Source organism: Perognathus longimembris, unplaced genomic scaffold (assembly GCF_023159225.1).
Source record: "Perognathus longimembris pacificus isolate PPM17 unplaced genomic scaffold, ASM2315922v1 HiC_scaffold_4707, whole genome shotgun sequence".
Lineage (NCBI taxonomy): Eukaryota > Metazoa > Chordata > Mammalia > Rodentia > Heteromyidae > Perognathus > Perognathus longimembris.
The window spans coordinates 102437-126703 of record NW_025960054.1 but is presented as its reverse complement, the minus strand read 5'-3'; positions in this window follow the sequence as shown (position 1 = coordinate 126703).

Genomic DNA, 24267 nt, shown 5'->3' with positions numbered 1-24267 from the left:
TAGTTTGACACAGTCACATTTGTTCATTGAGATTCTTATCTCAATAACTACCATAAAGCTGAAGTGTAACTGTGGCTCAAGTGGGAGAGTGTTAACATTGAGCAAAATAAGTTCACTGATATTACCCAGATCTTGAGATTGAGCTCCAGAATTAGTACCAAAATAAAAAAGAAAACAGTGTGATTTTAAATGTTGATTTTGAGTGTTAGCATAAAATACGACTTGCACTTTTCTTATTAGATTTTGACACCAAGACTAAGTATCCAAGCTTTCGCTTTTGTACGGAAAAGGTTTATTTTGCTCCCTCATGTGGAAATTTCTATAAATGGTTAATTATTATGCTACTTAGGCATCTTTGGTGAAAGGAATTATTGAAGGAAGTTTTGGGAGAAGCAGATTCTTACCACCTGGCCTCAGGAAAAGTTAGATGAAGATTTGTTGGGCCTGGGGTTCGCATAACCCCAGGAAAGGGTGGTCTGGGCTTTATCTTTTCAACATACCTTTTTAGCTTCAAAAAGAATGTTTCCTTCTTGTTCCTCGCTATGTCTCAGATGACTAGGAGACAAAATAGAAAGCCACAGAATCAAGGAAACTCCATATGTTTGTCAAGTAGAATTTATTCTCTCCACCCTTGCCCAGTGCTTCTCAGTACTTCAGCTAGATGGAGATCAAGACCATAGCATATTAGCCATCTGTGAAATGATGTGGAATCTATAACAGCATTACATAAACTGACTACAATTGTGTGCATAGGAACACTGTACTTAATAATCATATTCTTTAACACCTAAAAGTAGGTTAGTTAAAAGTGTGAACACTTGCTGATACATGTCTGATTTTCCTCAGCCTCCTCAGTCTCTCTGTAGTGAGAGCTGTGGTCCAGGATTCAGGAAATCCCAACAGGAGGGCAATGTTTCCTGTTGCTTTTATTGTACCCCTTGCTCAGAGAATGAGATGGCTAATGGGACAGGTAAGTTCATGTTTAAGAGAAATTCATACATACTCCTAGTATCCCCCAATCCAGCAAGTCTATGCAAAAGTTGTATATTTGAATTGTAGTCTCAAAGTGTCCCTTTATTCAATTTGTATTTTAATTGTGACAATGGATGATACTGCTTATTAAAAAAATAAATCATGGGCTCTGAATTATGTGTGGAATCGATTCTTTCAGTGTGTTGTATGCATGTCTATTAAACTACTCAGTAATATAAGCTTAACTTCTATCATATTAAGTGCAAAGCCATTTTAAGGACAAAGTCTCTCTCTTCTTCATTATTATATTTAGCCATATACAGAGCTCTTCCACATCCTTATTTTCTAGTGCCTAGGAATGACCTTGCATTGGTGCAAGTGCTCTGTGTTGTGTTTTGCCTTAGAAGTAGGGACAAGGGTTGAGCCTAGCATGACTTTAGAGCTTCGGAGTGATTTGATTCATTGTTCCCCATTGCTTTTCATAGGAGTAAGAGAGACAAATATATGAAGTATAAGTAAGGAATATAGGGCTACTATTTATACTGCACAGAATCATATGGGGAATTGTAAGCTTTACTACCCACAGTTTTGAATGAGGGGTTTGAGAACCAAACACCAGGCTGAGAATTCTATGGCAGCATGAAGAGATTCATAAAAATTATGTTAGTATATTAAAAATGTCAAGAAATGCCATGCGGGATATTCACTGTGGGTTAAATAGCTTGAAACAGAATGAAAAAAAATGAGAGAAAGTGGGCGGGAATGTGGGAATCTGCTGAAGACATAAACTTAGTACTAAACATATCCCACAATAATAGGTGATGCTGATTTTTATGCTAGTAAGTATTGACATATTAGAACTATATCAATGTAGGGATTTCCTAATTTGCTTTTAAGTACTGAAAAGGGACTGATGTTTATTGGACTTCCTTACAGACAGGGAGCACAGTGTGAAGTGTCCAGATCATCAGTATGTCCATATACAGAGAAACAAGTTCCTTTAAAGAGCTGCAATTTTATTCGTTTATGGAGAGCCCTTGGGGATGGCTTTGGCCTCTATGGCTCTTTGCTTATCTACACTCACAGCACCTTTCTTGGGGTCTTTGTGAAACATTACAACACCCTCATTGTCAAGGCTAATAACCAGGCTCTCAGCTATATCCGGCTCATCTCCCTCATCTTCTCTTTTCTCTGTTCCTTGCTCTTTATTAGCCATTCCTACACAGTCACCTGCATTCTACAGCAAACCACATCTGGAGTTGTGTTCACTGTGGATGTTTCTGCTATCTTGGCCCAAAGTGTGACTGTGGTTCTGGCCTTCAAGGTCACTTCTCCAGGGAGAAGGATGAGGTGGCTGCTGGTACCAGGGGCTCCTACCTTCATCATTCCCATCTGCACCCTGATGCCCATGCCTCTCTGTGGAATCTGAATGGGGACCTCTCCTCCCTTCATTGACACAGATGCACACGCTGAACTGGGTCTCATCATCATCGTGTGCAATAAGGGCTCCCTCACTGCTTTCTACTATCGCTTTGGATACCTGGGCACCCGGTCAGGTTTACTGTCACATTCCTGGCCAGGAACCTGCCTGACACCTTCAATGAAGCCAAGTTGCTGACCTTTAGTATGCTAGTGTTCTACACTGTGTGGCTCACCTTACTGAGTGTCTACCACAGTGCCAAGGGGAGGATCATGGTGGCTGTGGAGGTCTTCTCCATCTTGGCCTCCAATGCAGGGCTCCTGGGCCCCAAGTGCTACATCATCTTAGTAAGGCCAAACAGAAATTTTCTGCATGGCTTCCATGACAAAACACACCCTTGGAGAAGGTTGGCAGATCAACATCTAGGTATTTCTTTTATTTGAATAATGTGGTGGCCCCTACTGAGATAAGACCAATGAATAAATAGAAAAAAGATCTATTATTTGGATTCATGATTTATCAAAATTGCTAAGCAGGTCATTAAAATATTAGTGCATTCTAAGCAAATAAAAGTGAATATTCTAGAAAATCAAACAAGAAATGATGATCTTTAAAAGATCCTAGAAGAGGCACAGTACTAGTGTTTCACTTCTGTTATCCTAGCTACTCAGGAAGCTGAGATTTGAGGATTGTGGTTCAAAGCCAACAGGAAAGTTCATGACCTTCTTATCTACAATTAACCAATATGCCAGGAAATGGTTCAAGTTGTAGATAACTAGCCTTAATTTAAAAAGCTTAGAGGCAGTGGTGCCCAGACCCTGAGTTCAAGCCACAATACTGTCCCATTATAGTTATTAGAATAAAAAAAAGATATATATTTTGTACAAATACACCAACCCAATTATTGATAGACCTATTTTATTGTTTGTGAATCCTTCAGACAGTCTGATGTTTTTAACTTGTTCTAGGCAAAATGAGAGTGATGGGATGTTACTTTCATGATTGCATTTTTATGACTGGCAATATTCATGGTAAACCAGTTGGTCAGGAAGAATTGTAATACTGAGTAAAAAAAAAAACAAAAAAAACGGACTCACCCAACTCACCAGAAAACTCTTGCTTTCTGAGCAACAGGGATTATAGTAGGGTTCCAGTGGCTCAGCCCTGTAATTCTGGCTCCACCAGGAGCCTAAGATATGAGGATCATGGTTCAAAGCCAGCCAAGGCAGGCAAGCCCTGAGACTCTTACTTGTTGGACCCGGGTAACTGCAACTGTTGTCAGGACACAGGGGATGCAAGGCAAGTGAACAAATGCATACTTTAATTCAGGAGGGCCAGGGTTTATATATGGTTAGAAATCAACTTACAATTTCAAGAGTAAAGGTTAACACAGCATGTGATCCATGATGATTAAAAAATTGAGGAATGCCATTACTGGGAGGAAGGAAGCTAATACAGAAGTTTATCTACTACAAAACTTTGCTGCTTCAAAGAGAGTTTACTTATCTAGGGCTGAACTATTTCCTACCTAGCTATTGTTTGCTCAAGACTTTGACCAGGACTCCATTCATCTAGAAGAGACTTCCCTGTTTACTATGAAGAGATTTCCCTGATTACTTGGGTGGAGACTTTGCTATTTACTGAGAAGAGACTACCCTGATTACTGTAAAGGGACTTTGCTATTTACTAAGGAGAGGCTGTCCTATCTATATTGAGAATCTACCACTAAAGGCAGCTGGTCAAACCAGTTTCCTCAGGGAGACTTTGTATGGGGGAAGGGAAGATTCTCTTGACAAAATTGGCGCCCTTTGGCCCACAGACACAAAGAAAATTCTTACTGGGAATATGTTCCCAAAGGCCTATTAGTATGCTAATGAGGCATCTAAGTAACTGTGCAAAGGCTAAGTCTTCCACTTGGTCGGAAAAATTAATTCTTCCACACTTACCTGCAATTAAATCCCAAAAACCTGGAAGTGGATGAATAGCTGGAGTCATTGAGTGCCAATCAAGAACAAAATCTAAAATACAGAATCTAGGCCCCAAGTTAAGGCCCCAGGGACATGGGCATGCGTGCATGTATGTGTGCGCACACACGCTTGTTTTTTTTTTTTTTTTTGGCCAGTCCTGGGCCTTGGAATCAGGGTCTGAGCACTGTCCCTGGCTTCTTCCCGCTCAAGGCTAGCACTCTGCCACTTGAGCCACAGCGCCCCATCTGGCCGTTTTCTGTATATGTGGTGCTGGGGAATCGAACCTAGGGCCTCGTGTATCCGAGGCAGGCACTCTTGCCACTAGGCTATATCCCCAGCCCCGCGCACACACAGTTGCATGCACACAATGTGACCTATTACAAACAAATTGATGAAAGATGTGACATGAGTTAATGAATTTAGCGTTCAGACTTTCATATCAGAAAGGAAGAAATACTTTTTCTCTCCTAATGCTAAGTGTGTTAAAATCAATCTCTCATACCTTATTGGCATTATAAGTTAAGTAGAGAAAACTAAATGTATCTATAACAATTTCCAACTGCGTCATCAAATAAAAGATGAAGAGAATTACACTCAGTACCTTCATTCACACCTACTCTCTTAAAATGGTGAAGTGTTTTAGGCAAAAGAATATGAGATAATATATGAACATGATTTTAAGTATTTTCAATCAGGTTAAAGAAGACATTCAGGTGAGATCTGAGAGAAACAGTTAAGTCAAGAAGGTTCAGAGGAAACTTTGCTTCCTGCCTGGGTTGATCTGGGATTTTTGACAATATCATTTATACTAGACTTCAAAGAATGAGTACCATTTGGGTATGGTTTAATATTGTCACCTAGGGAAGGAACAGTAGTTTTGTATTGAATCATTGAAAGTTTAGAAAGCTATTTGATACCTTCCCATGGCATATATACTATGAAACTTGAAGGACTTTATTTTTATTGAGTTTTCTATGTGATATGAATCATTTTTATAATATCAAATCAATGAATAAACTTTAGAGATAAAAACAATTTTACCCGAGGTTACAAAGCATGTCATTTCTATATAGAACTTGTCCAACAGAATTGAGAAAGAGCTTTCAATGCATATTTATTATCACTGTGAACTAAGGACATTCCTATCTGGAGTCAGTGTATAATCCCTGTGTTTTATACTTTAGTTCTCTTGATGAAATTAAAATAGCAGAAGTCAACATCAGGGGTTTATTTGTGAGAATTGCTAACTCATCCTTTGATAAAGAACTGCGGATCGGAAATTATACACTTCTGCAAAATATTAACGGGGAATCAATTTCTTCTTACACATTTCTTCCAAATATCTCACTTCTGGCCAATTCCACAGTAACAGTGAGTAAGCATTGTAAAGATTTGAAATAAGATTACATAATTCCCATTTCAATTTCATTTACACTACCCATACTTTAGCCCATGCAGACATAAGATGCAATTTTATGCAGTTTTGTAGTGGTAGGAGTTTTGGTGAATTATACCACTTGTTTTATCTCATGGAAGTATTTTAATGCTCATAATTTAATATTTGCCAATTTCCTCATTTAGATATATGATATATTTTATATTGACCATTTTTATATTAAAATGAAATTCCAAACAGTAAGCCAAATTTATTCTAGAAAGAAAAGCAAAGCGATTATGTTATCAGAGAACAATAAATGAGTTGATAGAGGAGAGTTATCCCTAGATTTCTTGTACATTCCTTTAGAAATCTTACAGAGTGGCTCTTTGGTGTGACATGGCTTACCATACTATATCAAAGAATCAGTATATTTTAAAACTGTATGTGAATGTTATGATGGTGGTACACACCTGTAGTGTATGCTACTCAGGAGGCTGGAGAAGAAAGATTATTGAGCCCAAATGAGCAACCCAATGAGACTCCTTTATGTCTAAAAATGAAAATGCATAAATTGGATTCAGACTTTATCTTCTCTGAAGTACTGAATCACCACAACTCTATGTCATTAAAGCTAGGTTGACCCCTAGTGGCACCTGTCACTTAGCATAATGTTTTCTGAAAGTTGTGGGCAGCAGCATCGAAAGCAAAGCACCAGTCCCCATCATATTTTCTTTGGAAAGAACACACAAGTTCAAATCCAGTCCAGATTGTACAACGATCCTGTGCAACTCTAAAGGTGAAGTAAGTATCTGATTCTTTACAAAACTCTTTGTGGGATGTAGAGCTCTCTTTACTCTTCTCTTTTCCTCTTTCCATTTTGAAAACATTTGGTAAATTCACGATTTGATGGGCTAACTCCCAGCCACGTCATCAATACTCACTTCCCTGTGTCAAATTGCCAAAGAGATACAATCTGACAATAGTAATTTTGATATCCCACATTTTGTAAGAAGTTACTACAGATTGCAAATTAAGTGAAGGGGTTTAGTTGTGAGGTTAGCCAAAGGAAGAAAAAAAGTGCTACTACAACCTTCTCTGTTCATTTTTCAAATGTTTGTGGACATCTTTCTGTAAACATGTGCTTGTTACTGTCCAAGATCCCAGCCCTTCTTCTCCATCCATCTCTAAGAACTGAGAATTGGGAAGACAGGATAGGAAGAAGACAGAGACACAGATACAGAGATGGGGGACAGAGAAAAGGAAAGAGGAGTGAGAGGAGTGAGAGACAGAGAGAAATAGGAGGGAGAGAGAGGTAGAGAGGACAGAGAGAGAGAGAGAGAGAGAGAGAGAGAGAGAGAGAGAGAAATCTATGGGAGCAAATCTTCTCCAGGGGAAAGGGGTTCTAGCCCTGGGGGCCATTGGTGTCTTCAGGGTGTCACTTATATAACCGTGGTACCCCCCCCCCATTCCCTATGAGATCTTCTTGTGAGATTCTGCCTTCAGCTGGGCAGATCCTCAGCCACCATCTATCCCTAAATTGTCTCATACTAATGATTGGAGATTTAACATAAAACTAGTATTCTAATGGAGAGGCTTCACAATCCTAATTTCAAATGAGTATGCTTTGTTCATTACAAAATTAAATATATTAGAAATTGCTTTGTGTAACCTGTTCCTACTTTTTGATTTTATATTTTCACTCTACTTTCCCTTGGTGTGATAGATTAGACTCTTGATGTAGCTTGTACATCATTCTATGGAGATGACTAGGGTTGGGAGAACAACTATGTGTGCTTCTCATGAGTGTGGTTCACCATTTATGAAAAACAAGAAATTATTTTGCAACATCAGTATCATTCAAAATTACATAATTCCAACTCTATTTGGTATTTATGAATTATCTTTATTTAGGCTGTGGCTTGGTATACTCCTATTTATTGGATGCAAGCATCGGACAAAGTAGAAACTGACATTGAATTTGACTGACACAGTGAGTACTACTTCCACATCTCGAAGACACATTATTTGGCAGACAACCTCAGAAAGCACAGAACATAGCGACTTTGAAGGTGAAGTAGAGAAAGAGGCTACCAAAGATCAGAAGGAAACCATGCAACTTTTCCTTATAAGGTAAAGGAGGTATTGTTGGTTTAATCAATCACATGATGTGATTTGATAAATAGATCAGATCAATCATGGTTAAAATTACTATTTTGAATATAATCCATTTGAGAAATATAAAAACCTTGGGCATTTATATATTTACCAAAAGTGAAGGCTGATGGTCTTTATTAGGTAATATTAAGACCTCTGGCCACTGCATTTTTCCTTGGGGTTGCTGTTTTGGGCAAAATAAAACCAGAGAATTGACAAAGTGAGGCTGTTTCCATGTCTTTGTTGGTGTTTTTAAATCAAGAGAGAAAGATGGATTACCAATGAATTTTATGTTAGATCAAAATCTGGCTGTGAACACAGCAACAGACAAAGGCCTAATATCCGTCATCTACAGAGAACTCAAGAAATGAACCCCCTCAAAACACAGTAAACCAATTATTAAATGGGCAAAGGAGCTAAAGAGAGACTTCACAGGAGAAAAAATAAAAATGGCAAAGGAACATATGAGGAAATGTTTAACATCCCTGGCAGTAAAGGAAATGCAAATAAAAACAACCCTGAGATACCACCTCAATCCAGTCAGAATGGCCTATACTCTGAACTCAGGCAACAACAAATGCTGGAGGGGATTCTGGGAAATAGGAACCCTTCTCCACTGTTGGTGTGAGTGCAAACTAGTACAACCACTTTGGAGAACAGTATGGAAATTCCTCAAAAAGCTCAGCAAGACATACCCTATTACCCAGCCATACCACTCCTAGGTATCTGTCCTGAACAACAGGCCTCAAGTTATCAAAAAGACATCTGCACTTCCATGTTTATCACTGCACAATTCACAATAGCCAAAATATGAAAACAATCCAGAGGCCCCAATGGATCAAAAAATGTGGTACCTGTACCCAATGGAATACTACATACCAATTAGAAATGATAAATTATTGGTATCTGAAGGAAAATGGTCAGATCCTGAACAAATAATGTTGAGCAAGACAAGCCTAGAACACAGAGAACAAAGGTGCATGGTCTCCTTGATATATGACTGTTAGGGGTCGGGCAACAGTAGAGACCAGGTCTGTAAAATAACGACTTCTTTTCAAAGGTTATTTCCACATATTTGGGTCAGCGACTTTACATTATGGATCTAAAACCAAACAACTACTAAAGAAACATAAAAAGGTCTAGGATAGACCTATCAGTGGATCACAATAGCTCAACAGCTATGTGCACATGATCATATAAGATGAGGATAAAGCAAAAACAACTCCAAAAGAAGGACACAGGTGGATTCTATTGTCGTTATGTTTAATGCTCTAGGTGAATTTCCTTTGACGTACCCTACATGGTTATTGTATATGATTTTGGTAAACTGGGTATTGTATATATGCTCAACTGAAATAGGGAAAGGAAAGAAAAATGAGGATGTAACAAATATGACAAGAAATGTACTCACTACCTTATGTAACTGTCCTTTGCATATCACCATGTCAATAAAAATTAATTTAAAAAATCTGGCTATGAGTCTGGGAAGGTGGCATAGTGGTAAATCACTTGCCTAGCATGCATGAAACCCTGGGTTCAATTCCTCCTCACCATATAAGCAGAAAAAGCCAGAAGTGGTACTGTGGCTCACGTGGTAGAGTGCTAGCCTTGAGCAAAGAAGCTCAGGGACAGTGCTCAGGCCCTGAGTTCAAGTCGCAGGACTGGCAAAATAAAATCTGGCTGTAGATTAATAACGGAATTTCATTCATATTTACACAAATTTTTCCAATGATGGAGTTAGTACTCTACCCACCAGCAGAGAAATGTCTGTTCTTTTGGTTTTGAAATACATGTCCATTCTAGTAGAAGCATCAATAGTATTTCCAATCTATTAAATGCATTTTGCATTCAAATCGTTCTCTTTTCTTTTACAGAGCAAAGGAAATCCCACCAATTCTTTTCCCAAATCATAGCTCTTGAGTCCAGATGTGTCTCTACACCCATACTGTCTTTTGATTGAGCCATACCACTGTCCTGTAGAAGAAGAAAATCCATCTCTCAAGCAATCAGACCTGCTCCAATCCCGGGCAAGTCAGAGTGCTTCTCTCTTCACTGCGGAGTAAGGCATTGTGTGTGTGTGTGTGTGTGTGTGTGTGTGTGTGTGTGTGTCTGGCTGTGTGTCTGTGTGAGAGAGAAGTGTGCGTGTGTGTTCAAGAGGGAAAGGGAGACATAAAGAAAGAGGCAAAGACATTGGGATAGAGATAGGAGAAAACGTTGAGACAGAGAGAGGCAGATGTGGAGACAGATAGAAGCACAGTGACAGCAAAATACAGAGACAAAGGCAGAGACAGGTTGGCAAGCTTATACATGGTGTTTGGAATCAGGTGACAAATTCATTTTGCCTTTTTAACAGGCAGGATTCACTGTTCCTACAAAAGTATGCTGTGACAAACTATCCATCTCTTTAAGAAACTCCAATGGCAATCCCAAATGATTTCACGTTTTCATCAGAAGTTTGCTAAATTTTATATAATTCTTGATGCTATAAGTCATCATGTCTATAGAAATTGATGACTTTTATCATGCCTAGTACTGGCATCGGGAAAAAAAAAGAATTTTATATGAATAGTCTTCATAATAAAATAATTCAATGATATCATATCTGAACATTTTTAAAAATTTACTTATTGTTATGGTAAAGGTTATTCTCAGAAGGGTTTTGGTAATCTAAGTCCGATAAAGTGTACTTTTTGTATACAATGTCATCAATTCCCTCCCTCTCTCCTGGTTTTTCCCTCTCATTAGCACCCACTAGTGGTATACTTCACTTTCAAAATAGGGTTCCGTGAGTCTCACACCTACATTTGTTCATTGAGTTCCCACCAATTCTACACCTCCTTTTGCCTTCCCAAAGACAGATAAACTACCAAATAAGACAAAGGGAAATTACAACAAAAAACAACAATGAAGGAAAAAAAAACAGCAGCAAACCAACCCCGCTTCTTTCCTCCTGCTGGAGTTCATTTCAATAAATATTATTTTATACAGTTAGTTACACATAGCTATTGTATTGGACCCGGGTAGATAACTGTAGCTGAAAGTCAGGAGGACACCAGGTGAATGAACCAAATGTGTATTTTATTTTAGGAGGGCCAAGTTTTTTTTTTATACCATTTCAGAAATAGGATCATAAGACATCAGTTTACAACTTCAGGAGTAGAGATCAAGCAGAATGATATTTTACATATCAAGGCATGTGGTATTTACAACTACAACAAAGGAACAAAGCAAAGTTATAATTACCCTCTAGCTACTTTATATGCTAACTAACTTGACACTTAGGATTTCTCACCTACTGTGAAGACACTTCCCCCTAGCAGCTGGGTAAACAGATCTTTCCAGGGGCTCTCTGATTAGGGCAGGAGAGTCTCATGACCAAAGGGTTTCTATGGGCCAGCAAACTCAGGAAATTCTTTAGTGAAAGTGTGCTCCCACTGGCTTCCTGGTGTTCCAGGAAACTTCAGAAAATTCTGTCCCGAGGCTGAGTCAACCATATGCCAGAGAAATCATTCTCCCACACTATTGCACCAATGTGATCCTCTCTGTAATAGGGAGGTCAGATCTGGCCAGTGCCATCATTAACTGTGGAGGAACTTCAGGTGGACTCCAGCTCAGCTAAGAGCAGAAGCCAACTCCATCTCCACTAAGCCCTCCCCCACCCTATTCAGGGAAGCTCCCCTTTATTATGGTAAGCTATGTAAATTGACCACCTTAGGCCTGGGAGCTTCAAGGGAAATGGTGCCCTCCTCTTTATTATGTTAAGTTATGTAAATTGACCACCTGAGGCCTGGGAGCTTCAAGGGAACCTGTGCCCTCCCATGGGTAGGCATATCCACCTGCATCATGTTAGCCCCGCCAAATCCATTCGCCAGTTCTAACTAGAATGATAGGTTAGTTCAAATAGATATTATGAGACAGACTGTAACTCCATTGGCTACCTGCATGCAGCCTAGCATGCTCTGTAAGTGTTGTATCTTCATTGGTCACCTGTGTGTGGCAAGTTTGTCTGTGATGTTTGCCTTATAACCAGGCTGGAAGGCCACACGGAGATGCGGTTCCAGCTCCCGAGTCTGGGCTGCACAGGTGTATGCGGTTCCAGCTCCGGAGTCTGGGCTGCACAGGTGTATGCGGTTCCAGCTCCCAAGTCTGGGCTGCACTCATGCGGGCGGCTCCAGCTCCCGAGTCTGGGCCCTGATCCTGCACACGTGGTCGGCAGTTTCGGCTCCCGAGTCCGGGCTGCGACCAAGGGCGGTCAGTTCACTTTTTGTTCACTTTTTACTTCCCCAATAAATCTGTCTTTTTGTCACCTTGTAGCTGGAGACTGTGTGGTGGACTCTTGGGGAACCAGGAATCCCTTCCCTTGAGGGGGGACCCCATTTCATTGTAGTGAACCCCCACTCTACTTCACTCTACAGAGAATATTCTTCTTTGGTCTCAGTGTGTGTGAATAACTAGAGACCTGTATAATTTATTATGTCCCAGTTTATTTTTGTGGTTACTTGTAGATTTATAGGCATGTTCAGGTTACCACAAATGAGGGAAATCACACAACCGATATTTAATTGGGTCTGACTTACTTCACTTAATATTCTTTTCCCAAATATTTCCATTTTCTTATGAATGGTGCAAAAATCATTTCTGATGGATGTGTAGAATTCCACTGTGTATATATGCCTCATTTTCTTAATCCCTTCTTCCACGGAGGGTGCATTTGGGTTGATTCTATATCTTGGCTACAGTAAGTAATGCAATAAATAAACTGGTGACTTTAGTGTAGCTTTAGTGTTCAATCAGATAAATGCCTAGGAGTAGTATTGCTAGGTCCTAAGGAAGCTCTATGTTTAGTCTTTTGAGAAACTTCCATCCTGCTTTCCAGAGTAGTTGAACAAGTTTGCATTCCCATCAATGCCATAGTTGCATTTCTTTTTGGCTATATCCCTGCCAGCGTCTGTTATTGTTAGTTTTCTTGATAATGACCATTGTACCTGGTGTGATTTAGAATCTCAGTGTTGTTGTCATTTGCATTCCTTTTATGGCGAGTGATATTGAATGTCTCTTCATGAGTTTATTGGCCATTCTTCTTCTGAGAAATCCTTCCTTAAGTCTTTAGCCCATTTATTAATTGGGTTGTTTCTTCGAGGATATATTTTTGGAAGGTTTAATTTCTGAGCTTTAAATATATTTTAGATATCAAGGCCTTGTCTGATGTTTGCCAGTAAACCTTTTCTCCCAGACAGTGGGTTTTCTATTTATCTTGTTAGCTATTTCCTTTGTTGTGCAGACAGTCTTCAGTTTGATGCAATTCCATTTATGCAATCTATCTTTGACTTTTATTGTGATCCTGGAGCTTTACTTTGGAAGTTCTGACCCATGTCTAGGAACCCTAGAGTTTGTCCTAGTCTTTCCTGTAATAGTTTCATGGAATCTGGCTATACATTGAGGTAGTTGACACTGTTAGATTTGATTGTGCAATATTGCCCAACATGTTTTACAAATTCAATGCAGTGCCGGTAAACTGCTTTGATGAATGCCAACTCTTTTGGACAACTTCTTAAAAATAATGTACATTAAAAAAATCATTGCTTGGAATAGTAGAAGGATATTTAACCTGTTGTCATCCTTCTTTTCTTTCAGGGATGAAGAAAAAATGGAAATCTAAGCCCCAAAAAGAATAGGCAATCAACCCAATCTGTCAAAGTAAGCACCAGTATTGATCATTGGTCTTTCTACAGGAAAATAACAAGTAATTTTCCAAAGTATCTTTTTTTTAACAGAACTAGAATTTGAACTCAGAGCATTTCACTTGCTAGTCAGTTACTCTACCAATTGAAGTACACACCAGCACTTTAGGCTATAGTTATTTGTCATATTTTATCTCCAATTTTACCCAAGGAAAGCCTTGGGTTACATTCCTACTGCTTAGAGATCTCAGTAGCTGGGGTTATTATTTGGACCACCGTATCTAGTTTGTTTGCTGAGATGGAATATCCCTAACCTTTTGTGCAGGCTAACCTGCAATCTCTTCCATCCTAATACAAGTGTCTTTAAAAGCCATAATGAGATCATAGATACATTGCAGAGTCACATAAACACTAACTTTTAGTTTCCTGGATTGGAGAGACAGATGGTTTTGTTATTTCTGCAGCCTGATGATCTCCTATATAATTATTCCATCTGCCCTTGTGTGATTTTCTCTGGTTGCTGAGTTCCTCGATTTCTTGTCTATCCATGTGGTTGATACTTATCATTTTATTTTTTTCTTGAAGGACACATCTTTTTGTGTCTGTGTGCCAATTTGGTGGCTTGATCTCAGGGTCTGAGCACTGTCTCTTGCCATTTTTCTCAAGTCTGGCATCTGTGGTGAGCTTTTTGTTGGAAAAGTGAGATAAGTGAGATAAGTGTTTTGCAGACTTTCTTGCCTGTGCTGGTTTTGAACTGTGAGTCTCACATCTCAGTCTTGTGACTAGCTAGGAATACAGGCATAAGACAGTAGCACCTGGCCAGGGTGTCTACTGCATTGTAGACTTACTCTCTTTTGGTATATATCAAGTAGCATTTATAATATCACTTGTAGTGTCACATCCCTGAAACTCCAACTTCATGCAAATGTGATAGATATGCCCTCACCATTCAAAGATTTTTCCAATGCTTCCTTATGGTACACTGGTTGGTATTGGACAGGAATGTAGTACACTAACTTTCAATGAGTTAGTAACTTCTACCAATACTTATCAATGGGAACAAAACTCACTCAGGTAAGATATTTTCACAAGAAAGAATGAAAGAATCCAGACTATATTTCATTTCTACTTCCACAGACCTTGAATTTGCGCTTCATGAGAATCAAACTCCTATGGTTTTCTCAGCCTCTGGCATTATGCTATCTAAAGAGAAGAGCTTGGATTCAGATTCTACACTGCCATCAAATTATCTTCAATTTTCTATAACCAAAAGCAAAGTCTCCTGTCGGGAGCCGAGCTAGCAGCTAAGCTCATCCTGACCTCTGGCTGTGCCGATGTCGCCAAGATGTCGGGAGCCAAACCTGCACCTAGGTTCATTATCACCTCTGGCTGTGCTGTTACCGCCAGGATATGCTAAAGGCAAGGACATTTGTTCACAGCCACTGTCCGGAATTGCTTTGTTACCTTGTGTTTACTGTAATCAAATGTTGTAAACTTCAAAGCCTCTTTGTGTTCTGGAATTTTAACAACCCTATGCTATTACCTGGTTCCAAAACTGCATACAAGCTGGGAGTTGAGAATAAACTGTTGCTGCAGTCTTGAGGTTCAACCTTACGGCTGCAGACCTCCCGTACCCCATCTTTGTCTCTTGTCTTTTTTCTCTTGCCTTATTTTTCCTTTTCCTTATCCCTGCCGCCCCTCAGTCAGGATTCCTGTTCCCCTGCCGGCTGGCCCGGCAGGTTTGGCGCCCGAACAGGGACTTGAAGACCTGGGATCGACGGCGGGTGACCCCCGCTCAGGTAAGGACGTCCGAATACTTGGGAAGGAGAGCGGGAGGAGAGTGTATTGTCGGGAGTAATAAATTATGGGACAAGGTAATAGCCGCATGCTATACATGCAGGCCCCCAAAGGCATGCTTAATGCCCGGGCAGTGAAAGTTGGCCAAAGTAACTTAGAACGTTTCTTTTATTTTATTGAGAAAGCATGCCCCCAGTTCCTGGAGGAAGGAACTAATAACTTAGAAACTTGCTAGAAAAAAAAAAAAAGGGAACACTATGATGCAACTGGCCCTGAGAAAACCTCAGTGGATGCTATTATTCTTTGGTTTCTGGTCCGAGATTGCTTAGATCTTAGCCATGAATAGATTAAATTCGATCAGTCGATTGGAAAAACTGAACAGGGACCTGATGAGTGTTGCCCAGCCCCGGGAGTGTATGCTGCTGCCTGGGAAGAGCTGAGAAAATTAACAAGACCTGAACCCACTGAGCTAGACATTAAGGAAGACTCAGATGGCTCAGACTCTGAGGAGAAATTATTCAATAAGCCTATTAAAGATAGATTGACCTATGTTGAGACTATGTTAAAATCAGTTATAGCTCTATTGTCACAGCTTCATCCAGAACAACAAACTCCTTTAAAGGGAGTCCTGGCAGACTTACAGCTCTCCTAGGTGCAGGCTGCTAGCAGGGGGGAGGAACCTGAGGCTAGAGAAATGCTAACACCACCGAGGTAACTTCTCCTGACCGAGCGCTCTATTTCCATCCACCAGGACAGATTTGAAACCCCAACCAGGGTGAGTGACCATTAGCCTGGAGCTTACATTTTCCATAAATCCACTGGGCTAGGTCAAGGAGATCAGCAATTGTGGGTGTTTGGAGATAACTGATCTCTAGTTCAGCTCAGCAGGTTGCTCGTCAAGTCTAAATTGTTTCAGGAAAGCTGCTCAAGTTTGAGCCCAATCATATATATTTGGAATATTTTGCAGGACTTACCTAACTTCTATGTGCGCTCAGGCAGATGAAGTTCTCTCTGTCTCTTTTTCTGCCCCTCTCTAAACTCTGCCTGCCTGTCTGTGTCATAGGATGGGTATTGATATTTGTTTAACATCTGCTTTAAAAGACTCAGAAAAAAGGTTTTCTATTCTTGTTATTGATGTTTAAGTTTTGGAGACTCAGTTAAATTCTGCTTGTTTGGCTAAATCATAAACTTTCTCTAGCATTGAGCACATGGTAGACAATAGGATTGGATGGAGTGAAATCCTGCCCATCCCCCAGGTAACAACCATGCCAAATTCCTGGAGGCTGGGCAGAGTCCTGTAACCTTGCATTTCAAAGGTGCCTTACAATTCAAATGCTAGAAGATGAAGGTGTCTTACTGTGAGCTCACTGTCTGTGTTCATGTCCTGTCTCCCATATGCTCCCTTTGTGAGCTAAACTGGTTTCTCAAAATGTGGCTTCTCAGATGATCTGAAAATTTTGGTTTGCTGAAAAGGTTTTTTTGTTTGTTTGCTTACTATCTAACCAGGTGGTTCTAGAATATAGGCAAAATAATATCATTTGCCACTGGAATTCCAGAAAAACTTACATGGCCAATTAAAGAACAATTCTAAGCGCGCCCCAAAACGTGTGCACATTGTCTGTATGTGTATGTATGTCTATGTCTATGTGTTGGTAAAACTTAAAAACAAAACAAAAACAGGTTTTAAACCCAAACTGATCATGTTTGGGAGCAAACAAATGTGTCTAAGAAAAACTCCAAAAGGTTCTAACATTCAGCACGTAATATAAGTACAATAATGTACAACCAGTGTGTTATTCTTTATGTCTATCTATGCTAAGAGTCAAGTGTACATCTAATCCTGACAATTCTTTTGTATAGACTAAGATTTTGCTTCTCCATTTTTTTTCTCTTTTTTCGCTGTGCTCTCATAGACTCTTTAAGATCAAGGGACCAGAGTCATTTTGAAATAACTGCACAGGTGTGACTATTAACCTAAATTTTCCGGACCCCAAATTAACATTTTGCTTTATAGGATACAGGTTGACAAGTGTGCTAGCTGAGTGGACCGTGGCAGTCTATGGCTACAGAAAGCTGCCTCCACAGCCGGCTTCCAAACTGGGAGTTGTTTGTGACTCAGAAACTGCCCTGGCTGCTACAGAGAGCAGACTTGGTTAGCCTTCAATCTGTGTGGATTTTGTGACTAGAAGGATGGTTAAAGGCCCAAGCCTTCTAAAATCTGTTTAAAAATGCCCTTAACCAGTCTGTGTAGAAATTTACAGGCAACAAGCAGGAAATGTGACAGCCTATCCAGGGAACTCTACTACAGAATTATCCAGATGCAAACCATCTCTCCTGCTGGCCTGCTAATTTGGGATGGAAGACACAGCCACTTCAGATCCACTGAAGCTGAGACTTATTGTTATTCATTTGTTTTCTCTTTCACGTGCCAGTAAGGTAAGGTTAAATAATATGACTAGATTTAATGACACTTGGACCCGATTCAGTCTGCCGTTCTTTAAGTGTTACAGCAAAACTCTGGCAACTACTTGGTGGTCAATTCTTAGCAACTTACAGGTAAACTCTACTCCTTTTGTTCTCCTATTGGTTTAATTGGAAATAAAAAGGGCTTTTATGGCTAAGACTCTTTGGATAGTTCAAAGCCAGCCCAGGCAGAGAAAAATAAAAATCCCTCTTGGTCATATTTTGGGTCCTTATTATTTTACTAGTCAGAAATTACAGGTTAAGATTTCTCATTTGCGTACTTTGCATGATTTTCAAAAATTTCTGGGAGATATTAATTGGCTTCGCCCTTATCTTAAATTGTCCACAGCTGAATTAAAACCCTTGTTTGATCTATTAAAAGGGGAAAAAGGAGTTTTGGGTCCTCAGACATATTTTGGGTTCAAAACATAAAACGGGAAAGCCTGAGCTTACAATTTATATACAAGAAAAGCCCTTCCGAGGTCTGTTAGATATAGGAGCAGATGTGTCTGTGATAGCCAAGAGACATTGGCCTTCCAACTGGCCTCTTACTGCGTCTCTTACATCCTTGCAGGGGATTGGCCATGCCACAGACACCCAACAAAGCAGTGCCATCCTTAACTGGAGAGATGGTGAGGGGCATTTTGGGACTTTCCAGATCATTTGCCCATAAATTTGTGGGGCAGAGATATTATGGAAAAGATGGGAGTTTATTTGTTTAGCCCTAGTGATGCAGTCATTCGTCAACTCCTAAGTCAAGGGCTACTGCCTTCAGGAGGATTGGGAAGCCATCAGCAAGGAATTAGAGAACCCATTCAACCTCAGCCCCGACCTCCTAGACAAGGACTGGGATATTTTTAACAGGGGTTGCTGCTCGTCCTGTCCCTCATGCTGATCCTATCACATGGTTATCAGACACTCCGGTGTGGGTGGATCAGTGGCCCCTATCAATTGAAAAGATCGTTGTTGCCCAACAGCTGGTGCAGGAACAGCTGGACTTGGGCCACATTGCTCCTACTACTTCCCCATGGAATTCGCCTATTTTTGTAGTTAAAAGGAAATCTGGTAAATGGAGACTCCTACAGGATCTCCGGCGAGTAAATGCCACCATGGAACTTACGGGGGCATTACAACCAGGTTTGCCCTCTCCTATGGCAATTCCTCAAAATACATACAAAATTATAATTGACTTAAAAGGTTGTTTTTATGCCATACCTCTTGCTCCTCAAGATTGCAAACGCCTTGCATTTATTGTCCCCTCTACTAATTTTAAAGAATCCATGAAACGGTACCATTGGCTAGTGTTGCCTCAAGGCATGGCGAATAGCCCCAACTTGCGTCAAAGCTTTGTAGCATGGGCTCTCTCTTCTACTCGCCAAAATTTTCCTTTTGTTTGGTCTGTTGAAGGGGGACCCTGACCCTACATCTCCCAGAAAAATGACAACTAAAGCAGGCAAAGCCTTAAGCATAGTAAATTCTGCCATTTTTTCCCAACATGTAAATTATATTGATTACTCAGCCCCTTGGGAAGCTTATATTTTAACTACACCTCATTCTCCAACAGCGGTCCTCTGGCAGAAGGGACCCCCTTTTGTGGCTTTCCTTGCCTGCTACTCCTTCAAAAGTGTTAACTCCTTATTATGAATTGGTAGCCACCTTAGTCCATATGTGTCGTGTGGAATCATGTAAGTATCTTGGACGAGATCCACAGGTTATTTATATCCCCTATACTTTGCAACAGCAAAAATGGCTTTATATTCATTGTGATTCCTAGGCCATTGCTTGGGCCAATTTTGTGGGCACAATTTCACATCATTGTCCCTCCAACAAATTACTTCACTTTGCCTCTTCTTACCATTAAGTGAGGACAATGCTATTACAAATGAGGCTACCCAAATTTTTCTTTCTCAAATTGACTTGACAAAACAATCACATGCTGCCCACCATCAAAACAGTCGTGCCTTACGTCAGCAATTTCATATTACTCGTGAGGCAGCTCGTCAAATTGTAAAAACTTGTCCCAACTGTGCTACCTTCCTGCCTGTGCCCTCCAATGGCATTAATCCTCTAGGCTTAGTGGCTAACCATGTGTGGCAAATGGATGTTACCCACATCCCCTCTTTTGGACGGCTCCGCTTTGTCCATGTTACAATAGACACTTACTCTAATTTTATTATGGCCACTCCTCTTAGCGGGGAAGCTGGCAAAACATTGTATCTCCCATGCCTTACACTGCTTTGCTACTATGGGACTTCCTAAACAAATTAAAACTGATAATGGTCCGGGATATATTGGGCGAGCTTTTCAAACTTTTTGCAAATCTTACCAAATTGTTCACTCTACAGGAATTCCCTATAATCCTCATGGTCAAGAAATTGTCGAACTGGCCAACAGTTTGTTAAAACACCAAATTTCTAAATTAAAAGGGGGGTAACTATACCCCTTCTCTCCTGTTAATATACTTTCTCATACTTTATTCATACTAAATTTTTAAAATTTGGATTGCAATGGCCACTCTGCAGCACAGCGGTTCTGGGAAAAGAGAGAGCAAAGAGCTTTTGCTCAAGTTAAGTGGAAAGATCCTTTAACAAGTGCTTGGCACGGGCCCGATCCGGTATTGACATGGGGTCGAGGACATGTCTGTGTTTTTTCACAGGATGAAAATCATGCCCGCTGGCTACCTGAGCGTTGTGTTCGCATTGTGGAAACTCATCAGAATGGTACAAGCGCTGACCCACTGGGCTTACGTGCCAGATCCACCGATTGTGCACCCCGCGACCTGGGAGGGAGCTGAGGTGTTTGTCCATGTCAACAGATCAGCGTACGGTACAGCTCCAGACTCTTTTGTCCAGCACATTAAGATGGGAGATTTTGCAGCTTCTGGCATTGGAACCCCTTTATGCTTTACAACTGACTCCAACAGTTATATTCCAGGCTGTACTGTAATGCAATCCATAAACTATAGAATTTGGATTCCTGATAATAGTCAAGTATATAATATACAAATGACTTCATTGCCTACTGGGTTTCCTGTACATGCCAATTCTACCTCGTCCTTCATGATACCTCGCTGCATCAACTCCTCTCAAATTGTAGAATCCACGGGAGAACTGCACCCCGTAAAGTGTAGACATGATCACCCTTTTATAACCAATATTTCAGGAACTAATTCTCAGCTGATGGACTGGTCTGGAGCTAATCTCACCAATAAGTTCAACCCAGGTCTGTGGTGGATGAGTGGACGCCCTCAACGCCATGTCTGGATGTTAGTGGCTGCTCTGAGTAATATCTCCTGGCCCACTTCTACTTTTTAAAAAATATTATGAGTTGTGTAACACCCCCTTATGCTATTATGTATGGACCTTTTAATATTTCTATAGGAGCCATGTATTTCAATGTTACCTGCACTAACTGTTCTTTTACAAATTGCTTGTATAGTGGTCTTGCTGATTCTGTAATTATTATTAAGCAACCACCATTTGTTATGCTTCCTGTAAACTTATCTGAAGCTTTGTATAAAGAAACAGGTATTCAAGTGTTAAAACATTTAAAAGAACTTATGTGCCCTAGACGATTTGTAGGGCTACTAATAGCAGGAATTTTAGCCTTTATTTCCTTAGCTGCCTCTGCTGCAGCGGCTACTGTAGCTTTAACACAAAATGTGCAGACAGCTCACCATGTTAATCAGCTTGCTCATAATACCACGCAAGCCCTGCACTTTCAAGGCAGGATTGATGATAAGGTAGAACAAAAATTAGAAGCCTTGTATGAATCTGTGTTGTCTCTGGGAGAACAAATTCGTGCCTTACAAACTTTGCAACGGGTGCGCTGTCATGCTGGGTTTGACTTTATTTGTGTGACCCCCCACAAGTATAATGGGTCAAGCTATCCTTGGGAACAAGTTGTAGCACATTTAAATGGTATTTGGCACCATAATAACTTGTCCTTAGATGTCTTTCAACTCCATAGACAAATAGCCGGACTAGAACAGGCTCCGCCTTTGGACTTTAAAGTGGCAGAAACAGCAAAAGAACTGTTTGAACAACTTCAACAGTATGTCCCTTCCTTAACTAATGTTAAGGGGCTGCTAATGACATTGCTCGGCCCAGGGATACTTTTGCTGATGGCTTGCCTATGTCTTCCTTGCATTGTACGCATATTGCAAAACTCTTTCATGAGTTTAGCCAGCCAGCTCCATAAGGTCAAGCTCCAAGTAAATGAATTTCCCCCGAGAGGAACCGCAGCCAGAGACGGGTATGAGGCAGTGCCAGCCTAGACCGACCTAAGACAGGGCCTTCAGCACTGCTCTGAAGTTGTTCCCTAAGACGGGTAAGGCAGGCTGAGGTACTCACCCCACCTAAGACAGGCGGGTTCGCTTCTTTTAATAAAAAGACGGGGGAACTGTCGGGAGCCGAGCTAGCAGCTAAGCTCATCCTGACCTCTGGCTGTGCCGATGTCGCCAAGATGTCGGGAGCCAAACCTGCACCTAGGTTCATTATCACCTCTGGCTGTGCTGTTACCGCCAGGATATGCTAAAGGCAAGGACATTTGTTCACAGCCACTGTCCGGAATTGCTTTGTTACCTTGTGTTTACTGTAATCAAATGTTGTAAACTTCAAAGCCTCTTTGTGTTCTGGAATTTTAACAACCCTATGCTATTACCTGGTTCCAAAACTGCATACAAGCTGGGAGTTGAGAATAAACTGTTGCTGCAGTCTTGAGGTTCAACCTTACGGCTGCAGACCTCCCGTACCCCATCTTTGTCTCTTGTCTTTTTTCTCTTGCCTTATTTTTCCTTTTCCTTATCCCTGCCACCCCTCAGTCAGGATTCCTGTTCCCCTGCCGGCTGGCCGGGCAGGGTCTCCTGAGTACTAATACTGTGCATCAGATAGAAAAGTATTTCATTTTTGGCAACACCAAGCCATAAATACAATGTTTCATGTTTCCACCATTTATGCAATTCCCTGTAAACATTACGTGTTTCCTTTGAAGATTGAGACTCACACTGACATTTCTGTGGTGACCACAAAATTCCTTCCTCATTCCTCTGCCTTCTCAGTAGCTGAAACCACAGATGTGAACTAGTCTTCCAGATTGTTGGGGATACAGGCTATCCTGCTATCCTGCTATCGCTTTCCCCAGGATAGTCTCAAATTTAGTCTTCCTATTTCTGCTCTCTGAGTAGCTGAGATTGCAGGTATGCACCACCAAGCCCAGCCAGCCCCTACATTTTTGTGAGAATGACTTGGAGTTCTATTGTGTGATTTGGACAGTGTGGTTGGGAGGTATCATATAATACAGTGGAAACAGAACTTTCCACAAATCATAATCCCTAGAAAGGCTAAGTAGTATTTATACATTGATGACTACCCACTATGATAGCTCAGACTCCCCCTCAAAATTATGTACTTAGCAACTTAAGAAAGTACCAAGCATTGCTGAGGCAAGATATTAAGTTCACAAGCAATAGAAGTTTTTACATAGAGAAGGCACTCTTACTAGTTGAATAAGACTGTTCTGTGTAGCACCAGTGTCTCACACTTGTAATTCTAACTACTTAAGAAGCCAAAATCTGAGGATCACAGTTCAAATATAGCTTGGGAATATATGACATTCTGATCCTCCAATTAGCTACCAAAAAAAAAAAAAAAAAAACAAAAAAAACCCAAAAACCAAACAGCTGGAAGTGAAGCTGTGGCTGAAGTTTTAGAGCACTAGCCCGGAGAAAGAAGACTCAGGTATAGTGGCTAAGTTGTGTGTTGAAGTCCCAGGACTGGCTCGCGTGTGCGCATGAACGTGCACGTGCACACACACACACACACACACACACACACACACACACAGGCAATCCTAATACAGTACTGATGTGGAGTCCATTCTGAGAACTGCATCATAATTGTACATTGTTAGGAAAGTTCAATAAGAGGTGTTCTTCCAGCTCTTCAGCAACTTCATTGGGATCCTGACAAAAAATTTATGTAACAATTTCTCCTGGGTCCAATTTTTGCAAATAAAAAGAGTTGGGATTTAGCAGTCAAGAAAGAGGGAGTTAATTTATTATTATTATTATTATTATTATTATTATTATTATTATTATTATTATTGCTGTTGTTAATTTTACAGAACTATAGATTGAACTGTGGGCTTTGCACTTGCTACAAAATCATTTTACAGCTTGATGCATATCTTCATCCCCTTGTGCTTTTCCGTGTTTTTCAGATAAGGCCTCTTGATTTTTCTCCAGGACAAGATTTGGATAATTACATTCCTACTGGGTCTCCAACCAGGCTGTGATTACAAGTAGGCACCAGTACACCCAGCCTCCCATGTAATACTCTTTACTGTAATACCCTAATAAAATGCGATTATTACATTTTTTCCTGTTAATGTACCAATGTTTTCCTTACACTCTCAATCACATATTCTTTTAATCTC